The 8,216-nt window shown below is 44.0% G+C and overlaps 1 pseudogene; it reads right to left on the bottom strand.

Moving 5' to 3' along the window:
* Positions 1–644: 644 nt before the first annotated feature.
* Positions 645–2,081, bottom strand: LOC146775997 (KRAB domain-containing protein 2 pseudogene; annotated as a pseudogene).
* Positions 2,082–8,216: the final 6,135 nt, after the last annotated feature.

Here is an 8,216-nt window from a genome sequence, read left to right as displayed (position 1 = left end):
AGATGCCGACTTGCGGTCTATGCACATTTAACACAGCATGGAGTCTCTAATGCGGGTGCTCCTGTAATCTTTATAATAGAAGTTGAAGCTGCATACCGCTTTGAGGTTTTTTATTCTTTGGCCACAGCAGGGAAGGCTAGAGTGACATTTTGAATTGCACTTAATTTTCTTTTTCACACAAAGGCACCTCATATTTTGGCATTTCGTCTGGCATTTCGTCTTGCACATACACCTGACAAATCCTTGGCCGCTTCCTGTGGACTGAGAAGTAGCTGCAGATTGGAGACGTATTTCGTGGTCAGGAACGTCTTCAATTCTCATTAAGTTCTTTGGACATACGGTGAATTGTGATCTGGCGTAGAGTTGCTTCAAGATTCCTTGTGCAGTTCCAAGTCGGTAAAAGCCATCTTCTGTCACGTTCATAACAACTGCCAAGAGATTGCGTGAGTCACCCCGCCCTTTGTCGACGTTGGGAATCGGAACTCGCACAGTGGCACCCAAAGGCACAGGAGGAATTTTTTTGTCAGAATCACTTTTCATTTTTTTGACCTGAATCTCAAGGTTCGATTTCGATTCCATTTTACTTTGGATAGCTTTCTCAATATTGAAGCAAACATTGCACAAAATGCTAGCTCCATAACCTTTTACTTCGTCGCCGTCATCGTCTTTAGGAGAATGTCCACAGATTGCATGAATGTTTCGCCACACTTTTGACATGTACGAGCACCGCTGGTTTCTTTTAAGCAGACGCAACAGATAGCGGAAGAAGAAGGATTTTCGGTAACCATGGAAATGGAAGGCTCTTTGATAACCATGGCTTCATCACTGTTTTGCTTTCCTCTATCATGGATTGCATTCTCAGCTATGTCTTCTGCAGGGAGCTGTGCCTCTTGCATTGATTCATCTCGTCTTTCTTCCTGCAGTTGTGTTGTTTGTACGCTCTCTATTATTTTTTCAAGCTCTTCCTCAGTCTCTACGTCTTGTAAAACATCGTCAGGCAGGGACGACGTCGAGAGACCTTCTACAGCTTTGCAGCCGAACAGAGCTTCGTATGGTGACCTCTTAATCCCAGAATGAAAAGCTCTGTTCTTCATAAGTTGGACGAACCGCAATCCCTCACTCCAGCAGCTAGTTTTTTTATCTTGCATCCAAGCACACAGCATATTTTCAATGTCCTGATTAGCTCTTTTGACGCTCCCCTGACTTTGTGAGTGGCGCGGCTTACCATGGACGATCTTCAAGGTGGGCCAATACTCCTTTAAGCTGCTTACCACATTGTTTGCAAATTGCCTGCCATTATCGGACGGTAGAATCGTTGGAGCACCAAGCAACGTAAATATGTTGACGAGCTTGTAGGCTACTTCTTCCGCTCTCTTTGATTTCAGAGCCCTGAGAACTACAAACTTAGTGAGATGATCTTGGAACACCATTATAAACTTGTACTCTCTGTCAGGATGGGACTGAAAATCGATGAGCTCGACCTGACAACGGGAGTTGAATTCAGAAAAAAACATTGGCTTGACAACAACACCTTTTTTAACACCTTTTTGCTTCTTCTGGCAAGTCTCACAAAGGTGAATGTACAGCTCAATATCATGACGGGTAATGTTCTTATACTTGGGTGAAAGTTCTTTCAACATCCTGTCCCGTCCTCCATGACCAATAGCCAAATGGGCCTTATGGAGTACGTCAAATAACTCGGAGTCCGCGACGTAAAACTGAATAGCACTCTTACCTTCTTTAACAGGATAGATCAACTTTGTCGTATTCTCGACCATCATTACGTCATAGTGTTTCACCAGACAATAGTCCCGTGGTTCCTTCTTAATGGTCGTCTCAGCCTTTTTCACATTGTCCACTAACTTTTGGTAACTGGTTTCGGTTAGGAAAACACCGTTTTTAGCAGCATTGGCTCTTACTTGAGATAATTCATCGCAGAACCGTTGTTGCATGTCAGCATGGCGTGATTCCTGTCTTGGCACTACACTCCATTCTGACATGGTGATACAAGAACCACGGGAAAGGGTGATGGCAGAGCGTCTGTGGAACCTCAGCCGGATGCTATACACGACCTCTGACATTGCTTGCAGGCAGGTCGCTCCCCACACCACCGCACGTCTGCCACCTGCTCTTTGCCTGGTTAGTTGTGCTGTCTCTGCCCCTCGCTTGCTGCCAACTTGTGCTGTCTCTGCCCCTCGCTGGCTGGCAACTTGTGCTGTCTCTGCCCCTTGCTTGCTGATAACTTAAGCTGTCTCTGCCCATTGCTTGCTGATAACTTGTGATGTCTCTGGGATTAGGTCTATTATATACTTTGCCGGCAGACAATCCGGCAAAGTATACAATGCCTAGGCAATGTATAAAATATCAATAATTTCATACTTTGACGTTCGATTTTCAGGCATTCTATACATTACCTAGCCATTCTATAGAATGCCGGATTTCACACATTGCCGGGCGGGAATAAAATGGCGGGATTAGGCGTATTATATACTTTGCCGGCAGACAATCCGGCAAAGTATACAATGCCTAGGCAATGTATAAAATATCAATCATTTCATACTTGGACGTTCGATTTTCAGGCATTTTCAGGCATTCTATACATTACCTAGGCATTCCATAGAATGCGGGATTTCACACTTTGACTGTAACATATATACTTATTTAGGAAGCAATCATGTGGGAACAAGACCTTCCACACCACTACTTGGCAAGCCTAATATTGGCAAGGATGCCAGACCAGCTAAAATCCATAGGATAAATCAAAACAAAAACAGAAAGGCAAAACTTGCGGAGGTTCTCCACCTCCCGAGTCCTCTTAGAGGCGGTGCGATTTTCATCATCCCACTAAAATCAAGACTCTGAATATGTTCCTGATACATAATCTTCTTGTACCTTTCAGGAATGATCTGACCAGCAATATGAGAGATGCAGGCTAACTGAACATAAACAGGAAGAGTAAGTGCAACTGAAAAGGGAGACACAATTCTCGTCTGACAATGATGCTAAAGAAGGAGGAGAAGACACTCTATACAAAGCGCCATTTCAGAAAAAAAAGTTGCTGCTTTCACTGCTAAATATGCCAGAAACAGTGAGAACCCTCCTCCGAAAAAGGAATTGGGTGGTGATTCTCTTTGACAGCGCTGCAGAAGTCACCATAGTGTACTGGAATCTCTAGGAGTTTCTGGTAGTCAAAGCAACTGATACCTTTGTTACAGTTGAAACTGAGGATACATGCGTGGCCCCTCCATATAGATTATATTACATAAATAATCATTTGAAGGTGATGTTAAACTCGCTATTAAAGCAATATTCTGGGAAAATTTAACTTTGTCCAAGGACATCCTCTTGGCGGAGGTCGATTGCCCCTCACAATTTGTTCTCACAACCCCCCAAGGAGAGGATATGATTCTTCCTATCTTTTCTCCCATTGTCCCTGACGAGGTAAAAGAAGCTCATGCAGATGAATGAGTCTTCGCATTGGCCCCTGCACTTTACCACAATCATGTTGGCTGGGATAAGTATTCCCCTTATCATATTATACCTACACGATCCAACCCCCAGTTGGAGCCACAATATCCCATTAAACCAGTAGCAGAGGTAAGTATACAAATACATGAATAAAACAAATTTTGTTGCGTGCGCTGCATCACCAAATACGATGCAGCACATGCAATTAATTTTGTTTTATTTATTTATTTGTATACTTACCTGCGTTTGGCCATAATCGGAGTTTACTACCTCCCACACTGCCCCTCCCCTGCCCTGCATCACTGCCAGGCAGCACTCCCTCCAGAAGCCGCTACTGCATTAAACTGGATGCTAAAGCACCCATTAAAGAAATTCTCTCCCAATTTGAGTACGAGGGTATAATTGAAGCCTAAATATCTTAAATTAATAATTCTCTTTCTCCTGTTGTAAAACTGGATCATTCCTATTGTATTAGACTATAGACATCTAAATAATCTTACATGCACATTTGCATCGCAAAATGCACACAGTACAGCACTCATTAACAATGTAGTCCGTAAAAAATACAAAACCACATTGGATATTTCCTGTGGCTTTTTCAGTCACAATTTGGCTCCTGACAGCTTTGACTAGACCACATTTAGCACCCTTGTGTTTCAAATGTGTTATGCACAACCTCCTATGAGCTATGATTTTTCACAACACGTACTGAGTCAATTCTCCATGATAATGACCCTGACGTGCTGTCCTATGTAGATGATATCTAGTTAATGAACGATGAATTAAATCCCCACTTGGTCAGAATAGATTGCATCATTTTGAGATTTGCTGAACTTGGCCACAAGCTCAACTTTAAAAAGTCATATATAGCTTTTCTAAGTGGTCTTTTCCAAGGGTATGAACTTATGCATGAGGGAAAGAGACTTGCCCTTCATTTTTGGGAGAAAAGTGCACAATCGCAACCTTAAAGCACACTCATTAATTGCTGTCCCTGATAGGATTTTTGAACTGTGGCACAACATACATACCTGAATATGCGCAACGCATGAAACCACTTTATACATTGATACGTCCTGATTTGTCTTCTGCATGCTGGTCACCATAACATACAGATGCACTCAAATCTTTACAATCTGATTTACTTGAATTACATCACTTACATACACATGTCAATACCACAAACCTGGTCATCCTTATTTTGCCAGATGCGTTTGGATTTACATACATCACCTTTAACAAAGGTAAAACAGTGCCTATAGCATATAAATCACATTTAGTTGTCCCAGATGGCTATCCTTAAAGATTTGTGCTGGACTGTTCCCATGAGGCACAGGGTCAAGAATGATTTGCATATGGCCATGTCTGAACTGGGGTGGCGTGGTGAGCAAAATAACGATGGACTAAACCCAGATCGGTGACTGGGGTGAATGTTTTGCCAATGTGCAACATTCCATCCATCATCTTGTGTGTTTTGCTGTTCGTCCTATGTGGGAAGGGGATGCCCAGACGTGGGTCCCGTGCTCACTACGCCACTGGAGTCAAGCTATCCTGGCTGAAGAGAGGTGAAACCCTGAAACAGGTCCTAGGATGCTTGATTCCAGTCCAGGGAAGACATGGCTTGACAGTTCGGGCTAGACTGTTCCCATGAGGCACAGGGTAAAGACTGATTTGCATATGGCCATGACTGAACTGGGGTGGCGTGGTGAGCAAAATAACAATGGATTAAACCCAGATTTGTAACTGGGGTTGAATGTTTTGCCAATGTGCAACATTCCATCCATCATCTTATGTGTTTTGCTGTTCGCCCTATGTTGAAGGGTATGACCAGACATGGGTCCCGTGCTCACATCGCAACTGGAGTCAAGCTATCCTGGCTGAAGAGGGGTGAAACCCCGAAACCGTTCCTAGGATGCTTGATTCCGGTCCAGGGAAGACATGGCTTGGCATTTCGGGCTGGACTGTTCCCATGAGGCACAGGGTCAAGACTGATTTGCATATGGCCATGTCTGAACTGAGGTGGCGTGATGAGCAAAATAACGATGGATTAAACCCAGATCTGTCACTGGGGGTGAATGTTTTGCCAATGTGCAACATTCCATCCATCATCTTGCATGTTTTTCTATCCTTAAAGAAAGGCCACTTGCTCAAAGGAATCGCAGTATTGTCGTTACTCCTGTGCCAGCCTTAGAGGCTGTAACCAAAGCTAGCGTCCTGAATGCTAAAGCCCTCTATCCTAGATGGATACAATGGGCTACATCCTTGACAGCTGTTTATGTATGACCCCTCTTTGCAGACACAAGAACTTCTACAGTATGAACAGCTTTATCCTTTGACATCTACTGTTCTGCCATTTGATCAGTTTAAATATGTTATTTACACCGACGGTTCAGCTCAACCTGCTATAGGTTCTAAGCAGCAATACTCAGCCACATGTGCCATTCTACTTGGTGTTATGGTGGATGGCATGTTCCAACCTTAAACAACTGGTATGCAGTCTTTATGAGACTACACTGCATAGGTGGCTGAACTGAAGGCTTTCCATCTTGCACTTAAAAATACAGTTCCCAAATTCCCAACTTTTATTGTGTGTGATTTGCATTACTGTGTACAGACCTTTCATGATAATCTAGATTGCCAGCAACAAAATTGATTCAGAGATTCAAAGGGTAACACAATCAAACATAAATGTCTTTGGGGTAAAGTGGCAGACCTTAAAGATAGGTTGCCAAAGACTCATGTAATATACGCGTTGAGTCATCAGCATGTGGGAGCACACATTGTAGGGAATTCTCTGGCTGATGAAGCAGCTAAATCTGCAGTTGTCACAGCTACGGTAGCAGTGGTTATGTGCTCTAAAACCATTATAGCTAACTAAATCTTGGCTGCCGTGAATGCTAAAAAAAAGATGACACACCCCTTGCCAATAGGCTTTCTTTCTAAATATTCATCATTTAAAGGACCAGTATGTTCCTTTCATAACAATTCCTGGGGTTGGCAATCACTTGATTACTAACCAAGACCAGAGACTCACTTTGATTATAGTGGCACATAAAGGTGTGGCTTTGGCGCATGCGGAAGTGACAGCCACAAATTTGCTGCTTGTCGGGTTCTGTCGGGATTCCTGGTTCCAGACCAGCAAAACCAATATCCACGGGCGCGAAGAATGTGTCTAAGCGCTCCTGAAGGGTATCTCCACCTCTAGTCGCTAAGACCAGAGAGAGTAGAATGATAACCTCAGGGAGCGGAGAGACCAAAAAGAACCACCAGGACGTCCGGCATTAAGAGGGACTACAGACAGGGTAAATCTGCAGGGAAGAAACAGAAGCATAAGTTTCAGGAAAAGGAGGGATAAAGATAGAGGCTTAGAAAACGTGTGTGTCGTGAGGTGTATGCTTTCCCAAACTCACCAAGACAATGTCCGTAGAGGGTATTAAGCATGTCTCTCTCTCTACGTATGAGGAACCAATGATGGGGTAAAGCTGATTCTTTTCAGGGGTGCTTACATTCCACAAAAGGTACCGAGAGTAAGTGTAGTTCAAGTTTTCATCATGGTGTCAGAAGTCCTCGGTTGGAGAGAGGATAACCAATGAAAGCAATCAGGGGAAGAAACGTGGTCCTCAAAACGACAGATCCTTGAAGTGATAACGGAAAAGAAAGAACAGTCCTATAATAATGAGTAGCTCGTTGCGCACTGTTTTCTGACTTCAGTTACGAAGAAAACTGCTTTTAGTCTTGTGAGTGCACAGTGGTAGTTCTTTGACCAAAAATAACAATTGGCACGACTCTGCGCTTCCAACACAGCACATCGTGACTTCACGTGATCACAAAAAAAGGGGTATTAAGCTTAGTGCTCCGTTTATCCTGAGCGCGCCTTATAGTATGTCCTTACTGGTAGCGCGTTACAGCGCGGCAAGTCCAATAAACGAAATCAAGATTCAGCGCGACCTGGTGCTTTGTTCCGGGAACTCCGGAATCCGTCTGACGTCCGTAGAAGGGGGAGGAGGAAGGCAATCTGCAGCGCGACCTCTAACAGCTGCGAGGCCGAAGGAGAGACAGAATCCTGCGTGGTGTCCACCAAACAGAGAGAGAAAAAGAAAAAAGGTTTTCCAGTTTGATGGAAATGCGACCCAGGTAGGACAAGTTCCCCCAGGAAGAGGGAAGCTCAGATACCAAAAAACGTCCAGACAGGGGAGCTTCTATATCCAGGCTCGAACAAGCAGCAAACGGGGCGTGGTTCTACTAACGAGGAAAGCCAAGCACCTGATATCGGGTATGGGCAGCCTTTATACTCTGTGGAGTCAGCTGACATGTATTCAGGGCAGCATGGGAAAGCATACCGGGTGGGAACCATCGCAATGCATTGTGGGGAAGGTAGTCCTTTGAGTGTAGGTAGAACATCATGAAAGGATACAGGAAGCCTGGTGGTTGACACTGCTACAGCAACCTTATTGGTAGAAAGGCTTATACCAGCAAGCTGAAAAATACGTCCTGTGTAAAGATGTAAAGCTCCACCGTGGCTCATCCACCGCAAACACACCTCTTAGTGTTCAACAAGCCTTTTGGCAGAATTTCGCTTAGATCATTGTGGTCAACTGATTTCAGATAGGGAGTTCAAATTTATTTTGGTTGCAGTTGATTCTTCCTCTAGACTTTTCTGGGTTTGGCCGCAGTTTCCTGCTGACACTCAAACTGATATTAAAGAATTGCACGTCTTTATCAGAACTTTCCATTCAAACCAGGGACTGGCT

Source organism: Triturus cristatus, chromosome 12 (genome assembly GCF_964204655.1).
Source record: "Triturus cristatus chromosome 12, aTriCri1.1, whole genome shotgun sequence".
Classification (NCBI taxonomy): domain Eukaryota; kingdom Metazoa; phylum Chordata; class Amphibia; order Caudata; family Salamandridae; genus Triturus; species Triturus cristatus.
Note: the sequence above shows the minus strand (reverse complement) of the source record. Positions and strands in the feature narration are given on the sequence as shown.